Here is a 17,172-nt window from a genome sequence, read left to right as displayed (position 1 = left end):
CTTCACCTTGCTTCTCTGACATAGTATCCTATGCACTTTTCATGTTGCAAAAGTAAATGTAATAACCCCCACACCCACAAAAAAGAAACCTCTTGAAAAATAAAGTGAGGGGGGAAAATGTGTGCTTCAATATGTAATAAGATACCATCAACTCTCTTTGGGATGGATAATATTATCATAAGTCTATCAGAAATTGCTTCAATATTTTTTCCCACAGTTGGTATTGCTAGCTATATTTCCCTTCATCCTGCTCCTCCCCACTCCCATTTTTTTCTTTTCTCTCTCTCCTTTCACCCTGTCGCTCTTCAAAAGTGGATAGTATTTAACTATCCTCACCCATGATCTTTCCTGTTTTCTATGACCCACAGTCCCTCCTCCCCCTTCCCTTGTCCCCTTTCTCCCATCCCTTTCCTCTCCTATTTTCCTCTGGGGTAAGATAGATTTCTATACCCACTTGAGTGTGTATATTAAGCCCTTTCTGAGTTACTTTTGATGGTAAGGTTTAATCATTCCCCTTCACCTTCCACTCCACTGCAAAAGCTTTTTCTTGCTTCTTTTATGTCAAATAACCTATCCCATTCTACTTCTCCTTTGTTCTCCCAGTACATTCCTTTCTTCCCCATTAACTCAATCTTTTTAACATATTATACTTTCTAATTCAACTCCCTCCTGTGCCTTGTCTATATATGCTCCTTCTACCTAACACAATAAATGAGAATGTTCATATGAGGAATGTTCTGTCCCATGTAAACAGTTCAGCATTATTAAATGTATCATAATTTGCCCTCTCATTCATCCTCTCTATGCTTCACCTGAGGCCTTTACTTGAAAATCAAACTTTCTGTTCAGATCCAGTCATTTCAACAGGAAAGTTGTAAAGTCCCCTGTTTCATTCATTGTCCATCTTTTCCTTTCTTTGGTTTTGCTGGGTAGTTGATTATTTGAGATTTTTTACCTTACAGAATGGCCCTATGAGCCCTTAATGTAGATACTGCTAATCCTGTTATCCTTACTGTAGGTCCATGATATTTGAATTATTTCTTTCTGCTTGTTTATAATAATATTCTCCTTTAGTTGGAAGTTCTGGAATTTGGTGATAATATTCCAGGGAATTTTCATTTTGGGATTTCTTTCAGGAGGTGATCAGTGTATTCCCTCAATTTCTATTTTATCCTCTGCTTCTAGGATATAAGGGCATTTTCCTGAATTATTTCTTTTTTAATAAATATTTTATCTATATTTCCAACTACATACAATGGTTGCGTTACCAATCATTTTTTGCAAGGTTTTGAGTTTTACAATTTCCCTCCCTCCCTTCCCTCCCCTTACCCCCAATGGAAGACAGTCTGATATAGGTTTTATATCTGTATCCACGTCAAAGATAGATCGAAATTGAATGTATTGTGAGAGAAGAATCAGATCCAAATGGAAGAAAGAAAACATTAGATATAATACAATTATTTAATACATAATCCATAAAACAACTTATAAAAATTGAAAACAATAAGCTTTGGTCTTCATTCAAATTACATGGTTCTTCCTCTGGATATGGATAGCACTTTTCTATCACAAGTCTTCTAAAATTCTCCTTTTACTCCTGAAATGAACAAGTTCATCAAGGTTAGTGATCACCCCATGTCACTATCAGTGTGTATAATGTTTCTCTTCTTCTGCTCATTTAATTCAATATCAATTCATGCAAGTCCTCCAGCGTTTTCTGAAATCTGAGCCCTCATATTATTTTTTATTTGATATTTTATTTTTCCAATTACATACTATGAAAGTTTGTCAGCAGTCATATACATGCTTAAGCATATTTTTAAGTTACATAATTTTCTTCCACCCTCCTTCTCCCCCCCCCAGCACATACACATTTGTGTTTAACATGTTTATAAATTTCGCATTTTCAGCATGAGGAATTAGGATTAAGGAAAAAAGAAAGAAAACCATAAGATAGGAAAGATATACATATGAAAAAAAAATTTTTAAAGTGAAAGTATTATTCATTCAGATTCAGTAGGGTTTTTTGTTTTGTTTTGTTTTCGTTTTCTTACTCTGGATGGAGATAGCATATTCATAGCTAGTTTCCTAGGGGTTATGCTAGCTCTCTGAACTACTGAGAGGAGCTGCATCCACCAAGGTTGATCAACTCACTGTTGTTAATGTGTACACTGTTCTCTTGGTTCTGTTCCCTTCACTCAGCATTAGTTCTTGCAATTCATTCCTTGCTTTTCTAGATTCTCACTGTTCGTAGTTTCTTATAGAACAATAGTATTCCATAACATTCATGTACTTTATCTTGTTCAGTCATTCTCAATTGATGAGGAACCCCTCAATTACAATTCTTTGCCACTATGAAAAAAACTGCTATGAATATTTTGGACCATGTGGGACTATTGCTGGGTTAACGGGTATGATCAGTTTTATTGCTCTTTAGGCATAGCTCCATATTGCTCTCCAGAATGGTTGGATCTGTTCACAACTGCACCTACAATGCATTAATGCTCCAATCTTCCCACAATCTCTCCAACATTGAGCATTTTCCCTTTCTGTCATCTTAGCCAATCTGATCATGTCAGGTGGTATCAGTAATGATTTGGAGCATTTTTTCATATGATTACATATAACATTAATTTCTTCATTTAAAAACTATCTGTTCATATCCTTTTTCCATTTATCAAATGGGGAATGACTTGTAAACTTAAAAATTTGATATAATTCTCTATATATTTTAGAAATTAGACCTTTATCAGAACTCCTAATGAATAAAATTGTTTCCCAGCTTTCTATTTTCCTCCTATTTATAGCAGCATTGGTTTGATTAGTGCAAAAACTTTTTAACTGAATATAGTCAAAATGACCTACTTAGTATTTTATAATGTACTCAATTTCTTGCTTGGTCATAAATTTCTTCTCTTACCATAGATCTGACAGAGTATTACTTAGTCTATTAATTGATCTATGGTGTTGCACTTTATGTCTAAATTCTGTACCAATTTTGAACTTATTTTGGTATAGGGTGTGATATGTGGGTCTATGCCAAGTTTTAGCCATACTATTTTTCAGTTTTCCCAACAATTTTTATCAAGTAGAGAGTTCTTATCCCAGAAACTAATGTCTTTGGGTGTGTCAAACTGTAGATTACTGTAGTCATTTACTACTACTGTTTCTTTTGAACTATCCTAATCCACTGATAAATAACTCTATTTCTTAACTAGCGCCAGGCAGATAGGATGACTGTCACATAATTTTAGATCTGGTAGAGCTAGGCTCACTTCCTTCACATTTTTTTATCAGTACCCTTGATATTCTTGATCTTTTATGACTCCAGATGTATTTTGTTAGTATTTTTTTCTAGTTTGGTAAAATAGTTATTTGGTAGTTTGATTGGTATGACACTGAATAAGTAATTTAATTTGGGCAGAATTGTCATTTTTGTCATAATAGCTAGACCTAACCATGAGCAATTGACATTTTTCCATTTGTTTAGATCTGACTTTATTTGTGTGAGAAGTGCTATGTAATTGTATTCATACAGTTTCTGGGTTTGCCTTAGGAGGTAGATTTTCAAGTATTTAATGTTGTCTGCAGTTATTTTTAAATGGAATTTCTCATCCTATAATTTTCTCTTGGACTTTGTTGATCATTTATAGAAATGATGATTTTTGTGAGTTCATTTTATGTTCTGCTAATTTGCTGAATTTGTTAATTTTTTCAAGCTGGTTTTTTTTACATGATTTTCTTCAGTTCTCTAAGAATATCATCATATCATCTGCAAAAAGATGTTTTACTTCCCCATTCTAAATTCTGATTCCTTCAATTTATTTTTCTTTTCTTATTGTGAAAGCAAGCATTTCTAATCCTATGTTGAATAATAATGGAGAAAATGAACATCCTTGTTTCACCCCAATCTTACTAGAAGTGTTCCTAGTTTATCCCCATTATATATAATATTTGTAGATGGTTTTTAGATAGACACTGCTTATTATTTTAAGAAAAACTTCATTTATTTCTTTACTTTCGAGTTTTTTTAATAGTAATGGATGTTATATTTTCTCAAAGGCTTTTTCAACATCTATTGAGATAATCATAGGATTTCTGTTGGATATTTTATTAATATGTTCAATTATGTTGAGTGTTTCCCTAATATTGAACCATCTTTGACTACTTGGCATAAATCCTACCTGATCATGGTGTATTCTCCTAATAAGTCTTTTTAAAAAATTTATTTAAAGGGGTGGCTAGGTGGTGCAGTGGATAAAGCATTGGCCCTGGAGTCAGAAGTACCTGAGTTCAAATCCAGCCTCAGACACTTAATAATTATCTAGCTGTGTGGCCTTGGGCAAGTCACTTAACCCCATTTGCCTTACAAAATCTAAAAAATAATTTATTTAAGATTAGCACATCAGTGTTCATTAGGGAGATTGTTCTATAATATTCTTTGTTTTGGTTCTTCCTGGTTTAGGTATCAGCAATATATTGGTGCCATAAAAGGAATTTGCAGAACTCCTTTTTTATTTTAATAATACTTCATGTACAATAGGAATTGTTTCTTAAATGTTTAGTAGAATTAACTTGTAAATTCATCTGAACATGGAAAATTTTCTTAGGAAGTTTATTGGTGGTTTCTTCAATTTCTTTTTCTGAAATAAGGTGATTTTAGTATTTTATTTCCTCTTCTGCTAATCTGGACAGTTTCTATTTTGTAAATATTCATCCATTTTCAAATCTATTGGCATAATAAAAATATTTCTGAATTATCTATTTAATTTCCTCCTCATTAGTGATTAGGTCACCTTTTTTCATTTTTGATACTGGTAATTTGTTTATCTTTTTTTAAAAAATCAGATTAACCACTGATTTTATGTTTTTTGTCTTATAAAACCAATTCTTAGTTTTATTTATTAGGTTACTGGTTTTCTTGTTTTCAGTTTTATTAATTTCTCCCTTGATTTTCAGAATTTCTAAGCTGGTATTTAATTGGGGATATTCTTTTTCTAGCATTTTTATTTTTATGCCCAATTCATTGATCTCTTCTTTCTCTTTTTTTTAATTCAAATAAGCATTTAGAGATATAAAATTTCCCCTCAAAAATACCTTGACTGCATGCCATACATTTTGGTATGATGTCTCATTGTTGTCATTTTCTTGTATGTAAATATTACTTCTATGATTTACTGTTTGATTCACTCATTTTTAAAATTAATTTTAATGTAATTTTTATAGTCTCATGTTATACATCAATTATTTCTGCCTTTCTGCATTTGATTAAGAAGTTTTTGTGCTCTAAGTACATGGTCAATTTGGTATAGGTGCAATGTACTGAAGAGAAAAGGGTATGTTCTTTTCTATTCTCATTAATTTTTCTCCAGAGGTCTATGATATCTAAGTTTTCATTCACCTTCTTACCTTCCTTATTTGTTTTGTGGTTTATCTAGCCCTGAGAGAGGGAGGTTGAGGTCCCCCATTATTAAAGATTTACTTTCTATGTCTTCTTGTAATTCACTCAGCTTTTGCTCTAGGAATTTGAACACTATTCCACTAGGTGCATATATGTTTAATAATGATGCAACCTCATTGGGTATTTTTTTGGGGGGGGGGGTTGTTTTGTTTGTTTGTTTTACAAGGCAATAGCATTAAGTGACTTACACAAGGTCAGCCAGCTAGGTAATTATTGTCTAAGATTGGATTTCAACTTAGATCCTCCTGACTGTAGGATATGTACTTTATCCCCAGAACCACCTAGCTGCTACTACCTACTACCCCTTTTAACAAAATCAATTATTATGTTTTATTTGAACTCAGGATTGCTACCCTCATATTTTTACTTCAGATGAAACTAATAAGTATTATATTTTGCAACAGCCCTTTGCCCTATGTGCAACTCACTGCTTTGAAAATGTTTCTTGTGAACTTATTGTAGAATTCTGTTTTTTAATCCATTCTACTATTCATTTCTGTTTTGAGGGAGAGTTCATTCTATTCAGATTGCAGTTAAGATTGCTAATTCTATATTTCCTTGCATTCTATCTTTTCCCATTTATATTTTTCTCTTTCCTCTTATTACCAAAGTTTTACTCCCCTTCCCATTTAACTTTTCTTTTATATTTTAACTTTCAGTTTATTTTCACTTGTAACTTTGCATTCCCTTTCATCAGTCCCTTCTTCTCTTTTCTTGCTCTCCCCTCTCTGGGGCAAAACTATTGAATAGAATCTACTTAGTGTTCATAGACTCCCTTCTTTCCCTCTACAATAATAGACCTTTGTACCTCTTCACTTAATGTTATTTATTGGAAGAAGTGCCATCAATAAAGTACTATCAATCAAAATACCATCAAAGTTTTATTAATTGATTGCTTGATAAGCTCAAAGTACTATCAATCAAAATCCAATCACAGGTTGGTTGATTGGTTGCTTAATTGTATGATACATAGCATTGCCTCATAGTCACTAAGTACTCTCCCCTCTGCTGTCTTATTATAAATATACTTCTCAAGAGTTATGAATAAGGAGGTGGAGTCAAGATGGTAGTGTGAGGGCAGAATTTTCCAGAAGCTCTCTTCTAAAATATTTCAAAAATCTTAAAATTATGACTCTAAATTTTCAAGAGAGAACCCACAGAAAGATCCAGTGAAGCAATTTGCCACCCCCAAGGCAACTTGGAAGAGCACGAGAAGGCTCTGTGTCATGGGGTTGGAGAAGGTGGCAGCACAGCCAGGTTCACCATGCCATAACGAAGGAATTCCAAAATTCTGGGAATAGTCTGAGGGGTGACTGGGTCCCTGGGGGCACTGGCTTATGGCAGCAGAAGTCATTTCTAGACATCCAACCCAGTGAATATGAAGCACAACTTGGAAGATCAATGGGCAAACCTCTGTCAGACTGAGCCCAGGACAGCATGACTCTCACAGTGTAGACCAAATCCCAGGAAAAAGAAACAGGACTGCAGGGCTCCCAGCAGTAAGCTTCCAGGCAGCTGCTCCCAGAGTGCTCAGCTCAAGGAAGGTAAAAGGGTGGGGGGAGATTGTCAAGGTCACTCCTCTGTCCCTGAGATAGGATGCTGTGGCTTCATTTATATTCAGACCTTGGTCTTAGTCGGAGGCATCCCACTGCTATAGAACAGGGACCCTCCAGGGCAGAAGGGAGTGATCATCCACAGATCAGAGCACATGTAGGAGAGTAGTCAGAGTCTCTCATAAGACACTGAAGGAACTGAGGTCCTGGTTGGGGTATCCCAATAATACTTTTTGGTGCTTAAGGAAGCACATTAAAACTAAGACATAGACTGGGAAATGAGTACTTAGAACAAAGGAACCTGACCATAGACAATTACTTTGATCCTATGGAGAATCAAAACACACACTTGGAAGATAATGAAGTCCAAGATTCTGTACTCAAAGCCTCCAAGAAAAATGGGAATTGGGCTCAAGCTAAAGCAAAGCTCAAAAAAAGATTGTGAAAATCAAGTAAGAGTTAGAGGAAATATTGAGAATAGAAATGAAAGCAATGCAGGAAAAACATGAAAACCAAGTCAGCAGCTTAGTCAAGGAGATACAAAAAAATGCCAAAGAAAGCAACATGTTAAAAACTAGTTAAGGTCAAATGGAAAAAGCAGTCCAAAAAGCTAATGAGAAGAATACCTTAAAAAGCAGAGTTGGCTAGATAAAAAAGGAGATAAGAAAGTTCTCCCAAGAAAACAAATTCTTCAAATGTAGAATGTAGCTAAGGGAAGATGATCACTTCACTTTGTGAGGAATCAAGAAACAATAAAACAATACCAAAAGAATGAAAAACTAGAAGAAAATGTGAAATATCTCAATGGAAATACAACTGACCTGAAGAAAAGATCCAAAAGAGACAATTTAAAAATTATTGGGCTACCTGAAAGTCATGATCAGTAAAAGAGCCTTGACTTCATTTTAAAAGAATTTCTATAGGAAAATTTCCCTGATGTTCCTAGAAACAGAGGGTACAATAGAAATTGAGAGAATCCACCAAATTCCTTCTAAAAGAAATCCAAAAAATAACCCCCTGGAATATTATAGCCAAATTTCCAAACTCCCAAGTCAAAAAAGAAAATATTACAAGCAGTGAGAAGAAGCAATTCAAATATCATGAAGTAACAAATCAGGATTACAGAGGACTTAGCAGCATACACATTAAAGACTCAGAGGGTTTGGAATATAATATTCCCGAATGCAAAGGAACTTGGAATGCAACCAAGAATCAATTACCCAGAAAAACTGAAACTCCTCTTCCAGGGGAAAAATATTCACCTTCAATGAAATAGGGGAATTTCAGACATTCTTGTTGAAATAGCCAGAATTGAAAAGAAAGCTTGACCTTTAAGTACAGGATGCAGGTGAAGTATAGAGAGGGTGGACAGGAAGGGCAAATTATGAGGGATTTAATGATGTTGAACTGTGTGTATTCTTGCATGGTAATATGATTTTGATAATATTCATATGAACCTTCTCATTTAATAGAGCAATTAGAAGGACCATATTTTGCCAAGGCACAAGAGGGAGCTGAATGTAAAGATATGATACATTGTAAAGATGGAGTCAGTGGGCAGAAAGGCAATGTACTGGGAGAAAGGGAAAGGAGAGGCAGAATGGGCTAAGATATTTTATGTAAAATAGTCAAGGAAAACTTTTTCCATAGAGTGAAAGTGGGGGAAAGGTAAGGGGAAATGAGTGAGTCTTAATTCTCATTGGAAAAGGGTCAGAGAGGAAATAGCATACACACTTAATAGGATATCAAGATCTTTTACCCTAGAGGAAAAAGGAGAGGAAGGGAATGGGGAAAAAAGAGATGGGGGAGGAAAGGGGACATGTAGGTGAGAGAGGAGAGGGTAGATCATGGGACAGTGGAGTCAGACACAACACGTTTTAGCTTTTTGAAAGGTGGTGGATTTTGGTTACTTGCCTGGTACCACATGACTGGGTGGTTGCTGGATGTCTGGAGTGTGATGTGGGCTTGGGGTCTCCTGGCTCCAGGGCCAGTACTCTGTCAGCTATAACACTTGGCTGCCCCATCACACTTTTTTAATTTATATATTTCTTTATTTACATATTACTAAAATAGTCTTGTACAAAGAGTAAACCTAATAACCCTCCCCCACAAAAATAAAACTGTCATGAGAAATAAAGTGAAAGAAAGAGAAAAAAAATGTGCTTCAGTCAGTTCTGATACCATGAGTTCTGTCTCTGAGGTGGATTGCATTCTTTTTGTAAAATTTTATTTATTTATTTTTGAATTTTACAATTTCCACCTAATCTCACTCCCCTCCTCACACATCCCACAAAAGGCAATCTATTAGTCTTCACATTGTTTCCATGCTATACATTGATCTAAATTGAATATGTAAAGAAATAAATTATATCCTTAAGGAAAAAAATAAAATATAAGACATAGCACAATTATATAAAAACAGTAGTTTTTTATTTTTAAATTAATTATAATAGTCTTTGGTCTTTGTTCAAATTCCATAATTCATTTTCAGATGGTATTCTCCATTGCAGATACCCCAGAATTGTCCCTGATTGTTGCACTTATGAAATAAACAAGTCCATTAAGAGTGATTATCAGGACTTCTGTCTAAGATGGTGGAGAGAAGACAGGCACAGTTCTAAAGTCTACTGATCTTTCCCCATCTATGAAATGAAACAAACCTCTTAACAGAAATTCGAACTACAAAACCCAGAAAGAAAAGCCAGGAGAAAGAACATCTACCTCCAGATTTGTTTTCCATGATCCTGGGTGAGTCCAGGCACATAGGGTGGATCAGTCTTGGATCAGCCTGATTTGCTGCAGGGTTGGAGCCCCAGGAGCCTGACGGCCTGAGAGCCAGACCTGCTTGATCAGCAAGACTAGAGCCTGGTCCACTGTGGGAGCTTGAGTCAGCTAGGGAACAGAGGCATCAGTGTGGGCACTGACCATCTGGAGCTTGCCAACAGGGCAAGGGGAGCTGTAGACATCATCCCAGGGCTACTCTGGTCTGAGTCCATGGCTCCATTGCAACTAAGGCCTCTTCCCAAAACAAAAACATTTCCAGACCTTCTGCCCCAGGCACAGGTGTGTGAGCAGAAGAACCAACTCAGCTGACAATACAGAGTGGGGTGACCACACCCCAGGGTAAAGCCTATCATTGATTGAAGACAAAAGGATTTAACAGCTTCAATGGCTCCCTCCAGGCTAAGGGAGTAGACCTCAATCAAAGTCAAAGACACTCCACAGAAAGCAACCAGCACCTCCTACTGGCCAGCCAGAAATTGCACTCAGTGAGTAAAGCCTTTAGGGATCCCAACACCAAACCTCTGTGTACTAGCCCCTCCTCACCTCAAGGTCTTAGCAAAATGAGGAAAGGATAGCAGGAAGGTGGGTCCATAGAAAAATTCTTGGGAGTAAAAGACCCTATTTCAGAGAGACCTAGAACCTCTGAAGAGAATATGACCTGGTCTATAGTACAGAAAGACTTCCTTTAAGAAATAAGGAAGGAGTTTAAAAATCAATTGGAAAATCTGGGAAAAGAAACTCAAGAGCAGATTAACACCTTGCAACAAGAAAACAAATCATTGGAAAATACAATTGGACAAATACAAAATGAGAATAATTCTCTCAGATCCTCAACTGGGCAAATGCCCAAAGAAAATAACTCTCTCAAAACCTCAACTGGTCAAATGGAAAACTCTTTCAAAAACAGAATTGACCAATTGGAATAGGAGTTTCAAAAGGTAAATGAAGAAAACTCCTCTCTAGAAAAATAATGTGCCTTCATGAGATAGCAAGAGCCTTTTAAACAAAATAAAAAAAATAGGAAAAATAGAAGAAAATGTAAACTATCTCATCAGCAAAACCACTGCCCTTGAGAACAGATCAAGGAAGGCCAACATGAGAATTATTGGACTTCCTGAAAACATTGAAGAGGAAAAAAATCCTGGATGTAATATTACAGAATCTAGTTTTGGAAAATTGCCCTAATATCATGGAACCAGAGGGCAAAGTAGTTATTTAAAGAATAAATCAATCCCCTCCAGAAAGATATCCTAAAATGAAAACACCAAAGAATGTTGTGGCCAAATTCTAGAACTATCAGATAAAAGAGAAAATCCTGCAAGCAGCCAGAAAGAAAAATTTAAATGCCAAGGAATCACAGTAAGGATTATGCAGGATCTGGCTGCATTAACATTAAGGGATTGAAGGGCCTAGAACAAGATATTCCATAGAGCAAGAAAGCTTGGAATGAAGCCAAAAATCCACTATCCTGCAAAGCTGAGCCTTCTTTTTCAGTGGAAAAGATGGACATTTAACAAAATGGAAGAATTCAGAAAATTTTTGATGAAAAGACCAGAGCTAAATAGAAAATTTGGACATCAAACAGGAGGTTCAAGAGACACAGGAAAAGGTTAAAAAAATTGGAAGGTAAAGAAAAAACTGCTATCCAATAAGTTGAAACTGGCTATATTCCAGCATGGGAAAAAGATTCTCAAAACTCTTGAGAATTGTTACTCTAACAGAGAGAATATACATAGCCAGAAGTGATGGATACTCATGACTTGTCCATGAGACTGCTAATCAATGGGATGAAACTGGCTATAACCCTACTTGGGAAAAAGACTCTAATAACTCAATAATTATAACTCTATTAGATAGAATATATTTAGCTAGAAGTGATGGATACTCAGAATTTTCTATGACTCAGATAGAATGATTTAAAAACACCTCCTCCTTAAAAAGGGGGACAGGAACAAAATGGGAGGAGGGACAGGATTGAATAGGGTAAATCTCATTACATTAAGAGGTACAAAATACCTATGATAATAGAGGGGAAGAAGGAAGGAGATGAGAAACACCTGAATCTTCTTCTCATCAGATTTGGCTTAAAGTTAATTTACACACAGACTCAGTTAACATAAAAAAAGATAACCTTTCAAATATTAAAAGGGGAAAAGGGGAGGGGGCAGAGAAAGGGCGCTGCAGAAAAAAGGAGAACCAACAGAAAGAAGAGAAGGGAAAAGGGAAAAAGGGAAAGGGGAAAGAAAGGGGGGTGGATATAGGAGGGCAAACACACTGAAGGGGTTGATATTCAGAAACAAAATACTGGGGAATATGGATAAAGGGGAGAAAGGGGGAAAATACAAACAGAGGGAAGATAGCATGGATTGCAAAAGAATAAGTAATTATAACTTTGAATGTGAATGGAATGAACTCTCCCTTAAAACATAAGCAAATAGCAGAGTGAATAAAAAACCAGAATCCTACAATGTTCTGCTTAAAAGAAACTCATCTGAAGCAGAGAGATACATATAGAGTAAAGGTAAAAGGTTGGAGAAAAATATATTTTCATTCAGCTGAACTGAAAAAAGTAGGGGTAGCAATGCTTATCTCAGACAAAGCAACTGCAAAAATAGATAGCATTAAAAGAGATAAGGAAGGAAACTATATCCTCCTAAAAAGGTACCATAGACAATAAATTGATTTCAATACTGAATATATATATTATCTGCACCCAATGTGATGGCATCAAAATTCTTAGAGGAGAAACTGAAAAGAACTACAGGAACAAATAGAAAGCAAAACTCTACTAGTGGGAAAACTCAACCTCCTGCTCTCAGATCTAGATAAATTGAATCATAAAATAAACAAGAAAGAAGTTAAGGAGGTAAATAGAACATTAGAAAAACTAGATAAGGTACATTTATGGAGGAAATTGAATAGGGATAGAAAGGAATAAATACCTTTATCTGCAGTACATGGCACTTATAAAAAAAACTGACCATGTACTAGGGTACCTAATGATCAACTGCAGAAAGGCAGAAATAGTGAATACATCTTTCTCAGATCACAATGCAATAAAAGTCATGTGCAATATTGGGCCAGGCAGATATAGACCCAGAAATAAGTGGAAACCAAATAACCACATTTTAAAGAATGAGTGGATCAAAAAGCAAATGATAGAAAGAATTAATTATTTTTATCCTAGATAATGACAATAAAGAAACAACATAACAAAACATATAGGATTCACACAAAGCAGCTGTCAGGGGATATATCATATCTTTAAATGCTTACATGAATAAATTAGAGAAAGAGCAAAGCAATGAACTAAATATGCAAGTAAAATAATTAGAGAAAGAACAAATTAAAAATCCCCAATTAAATATCAAATTAGAAATTCTAAAAATTAAAGGAGAAATTAATAAAATCAAAAGGAAAAAATGCTATTGAATTAATAAATGAAATCAGAAGTTGGTTTTATGAAAAGACCAATAAAATTGATGAACCTCTGGTCAATTTGATTCAAAAAAAAGAAAGAAGAATACCAAATTGCTAGTATCATAAATGAAAAAGGTGAACTCACCACTAAAGAGGAGGAAATTAAAGTAATAATTCATAATTATTTTGACCAAATCTATGACAATAAATTTGACAATCTAAGTGAAATGGATGAATATTTACAAAAATATAAGTTGCCCAGGTTAAATGAAGAAGAGATTAAATACCTAAACAACCCTGTCTCAGAAAACAAAATTCAATAAGCCATCACTGAACTTCCTAAGAAAAAATCTCCAGGGCCTGATGGATTCACAATTGAATTATACCAAACATTTAAGGAATAATTGCTTCAAATTCTACATAAACTCTTTGGGAAAATAGGGGAAGATGGAACTCGGCCGAACTCTTTCTGTGAAACCAATGTGGTGCTGATACCTAAACCAAGAAGAGTTGAAACAGAGAAAAAGATTATAGACCTATCTCCCTGATGAATATGGATGCAAAAATATTAAACAAATTCTTAGCAAAATGATTACAAGTTATCACTAGGATAATACATTTTGACCAAGTAGGATTCATCCCAGGAATGGAGGGTTGGTTCAATATTAGGAAAACTGTTAGTATAATCAATTATATCAATAATAAACCTATCAGAAATTATATGATCATATCAATAGATGCTGAAAAAGGTTTTGACAAAATACAGCACCCTTTCCTACTAAAAACACTAGAGAGTGTAGGAATAACTGAACTGTTTCTTAAAATAAGAAGCAGTATCTATCTGCTACCATCAACAAGCTTTATATTCAATGGGGAGAAGCTAGAGGCATTCCCACTAAGATCAGGGATGAAACAAGGATACCCACTATCACCACTACTATTCAATATCGTATTAGAAATTTTAGCTTCAGCAATTAGAGAAGAAAAAGAAATTGAAGGAATTAGAATTGGGAAGGAAGAGACAAAACTCACTCTTTGCAGATGACATAATGGTATATCTAGAAAATCCCAAGAAATCATCCAAAATACTACTGGAAACAATTAGCAATTTTAGCAAAGTTGCAGGATATAAAAGGAACCCTCATAAATTGTCAACTTTTCTGTATATGACTAGCAAGATACAGCAGAAAGAGCTAGAAAGAGAAATCTCATTCAAAGTAACCTCAGACAATATAAAATACCGGCGAGTCTATTTGCCAAGGCAGACTCAGAAACTTTTTGTAAACATTTATAAAACACTTCTCACACAAATTAAATAAGATTTAAATAACTGGGCAAACATCAACTGCTCCTGGATAGGTAGCACTAATATAATAAAAATGACAATTCTACCAAGACTAAAGTACCTGTTTAGTGCCATACCAATCAAAATTCCAAAAAATTACTTTAATGAGTTAGAAAAAGTTGTAAGTAAATCCATATGGAGAAATAAAAAGTCAAGAATTTCCAGGGATTCAATGAAAAAAAGTACAAATGAAGGGAGCTTAGCCCTACCTGATCTAAAATTGCATTATAAAGCATGAGTCATCAAAACTTTCTGGTATTGACTAAGAAACAGAGTGTTGGACCAGTGGTATAGAATAGGTGCAAAAGCAGGAAACAATTATATTAATTTGCTGTTTGATAAACCCAAAGTGTCCAGCTATTGGGATAAAAATTCTCTCTTTGATTAAAAACTGCTGGGAGAATTGGAAGTTAGTATGGAAGAAACTTAGATTAGACCAACACTTCACACCCTATACCAAGATAAGATCCAAATGGTTACAGGATTTAGACATAAAAAAATATTTTAAGCAAATTAGAAGATCGCAGACTAGTTTACCTGTCAGATCTATGGAAAGGGAAGCAGTTTATGACTAAGGAAGACATAGAGAATATCACAAAAATCAAACTAGAAGATTTTGATTACATTAAATTAAAAAGCTTTTGCACAGACAAAACCACTATAACCAAGATCAAAAGAAATTTAGTAAACTGGGAAACAATCTTTACAACTAATATTTCTGACAAAGGACCCATTTCTAAAATATACAGAGAATTGAATCATTTTTAAAAAAATCCATTCCCCAATTGACAAATGGTCAAAGGATATGCAAAGGCAATTTACAGATGAGGAGATCAAGGCAACCCATAGTCATATGGAAAATTATTCTAAATCATTACTTATTAGAGAAATGCAAATTAAAGCTTCTCTGAGGTAACACCTCACACCTCTCTGACTAATCAATATGACCAGAAAGGATAATGATCATTGTTGGAACGGTTGTGGGAAATCTGGAACATTATTACATTGTTGGTGGAACTTTCTGGAGAGAAATTTGGAACTATGCCCAAAGGGTAACAAAAATATGCATACCTTTTGATCCAGCAATACCACTACTGGTTCTATACCCTAATGAGATGATGAAAAATGGCTAAAACCTCACTTGTACAAAAATATTCATAGCAGATCTGTTTGTGGTGGCAAAGAATTAGAAATCAAGTAAATGTCTTTCAATTGGGGAATGGTTTAGCAAACTGTGGTATATGAATGTCATGGAACAATATTGTTTATTTAGAAACCAGGGGGGATGGGAATTTGGGGTAGTCTGGAGGGATTTGCATGGACTGATGCTGAGTGAGATGAGCAGAACCAAAAAAGCACTGTGCACCCTAACAGCAATATGGGGGCAATGATCAACCTTGATAGACTCACTCATTTCATCAGTGAAACAATCAGGGACAATTTTGGGCTCTCGGCAATGGAGAATATCATCTGTATCCATACAGAGAACCATGGAGTTTGAACAAAGTCCAAGGACTATTTCCTTTAATTTAAGGGAAAAACCCTATATCTTATTGTCTGATCTTGTTATCTCTTATACTTTATGTTTCTTCCTTAAGGATAGGATTTATTTCTCATCACACTCAATTTGGATCATTGTATAGCATATAAACAATTTAAAGACTGACAAATTTCCCTCTGTGGGGGGTTGAGGGAGGGAAGTAAGATTAGGGTAAAAATTGTAAAACTCAAAAATGAATAAAATCTTTAATGGAAAACAAAAAAATAGTGATTATCAATCCCAAGTTACTGTTATGGTATACAGTGTTCTTCTGGTTCTGCTCATCTTGCTCAGCATCAGTTCATCCAGATCATTCCAGGTTTTTCTGAATTCCCATCCCTCCTTGTTTCTAATTGAACAATAGTGATCCATAACATAGATATACCACAATTTGTTCAGTCATTCCCCAATTGATGGACATTCTTTCAATTTCCAATTCTTTGCTATAACAGAGCTATTATGAATATTTTTGAACAAGTGATGTTTTTATCCTTTTTCATGATCTCTTCAAGGTATAGACCCAGTAGTGGTATTGCTGGATCAAAGGATATGCAGATTTTTGTTTCCCTTTGGGCATAATTCCAAATTACTCTCCAGAAAGATTGGATGAGTTCACAGCTCCACTAACAATGTATTGGTATCCCAGATTTCCCACATCCCTTCCAATATTGATCATTGCCCTTCCTGGTCATACTGGACAGCCTGAGAGGTGTGAGGTGGTATCTCAGAGATGCTTTAATTTGCATTTCTCTAATAAGTAATGATTTAGAGCAAGTTTTCATATGACTATGGGTCACTTTGATTTCCTCATCTGTAATTTGTTTCTGCATAGCATTTGACCATTCGGCAATTGGGGGTTGTTGTTTTTTTTTATAAATTTCACTCAGTTCTCTCTATATATTATAGAAATGAGTCCTTTGTCAGAAATACTAGTTGTAAAAAATTATTTCCCAGTTTACTACATTTCTTTTGATCTTGGTTACAATGGTTTTGTCTATGCAAAAGCTTTTTAATGTAATGTAATCAAAATTATCTAGTTTGTTTTTAATGATGTTCTCCATCTCTTCCT

The 17,172-nt window shown here is 34.9% G+C and overlaps 1 long non-coding RNA gene across 1 annotated transcript in view; it reads right to left on the bottom strand.

The window, feature by feature from the left end:
* Nucleotides 1-1,514: 1,514 nt before the first annotated feature.
* The window catches only part of LOC141491154 (uncharacterized), a 38,520-nt gene continuing 22,862 nt past the window's right edge, over nt 1,515-17,172 (bottom strand). Inside the window, exon 3 of the long non-coding RNA XR_012469486.1 lies at nt 1,515-1,597. This is a non-coding gene — a long non-coding RNA (uncharacterized LOC141491154). The remainder of the gene's footprint in view (nt 1,598-17,172) is intronic.

The sequence above is a fragment of the Macrotis lagotis genome, chromosome 6 (assembly GCF_037893015.1).
Source record: "Macrotis lagotis isolate mMagLag1 chromosome 6, bilby.v1.9.chrom.fasta, whole genome shotgun sequence".
NCBI classification, from domain to species: Eukaryota; Metazoa; Chordata; class Mammalia; order Peramelemorphia; family Peramelidae; genus Macrotis; species Macrotis lagotis.
This window is presented reverse-complemented; position numbering and strand designations above follow the sequence as displayed.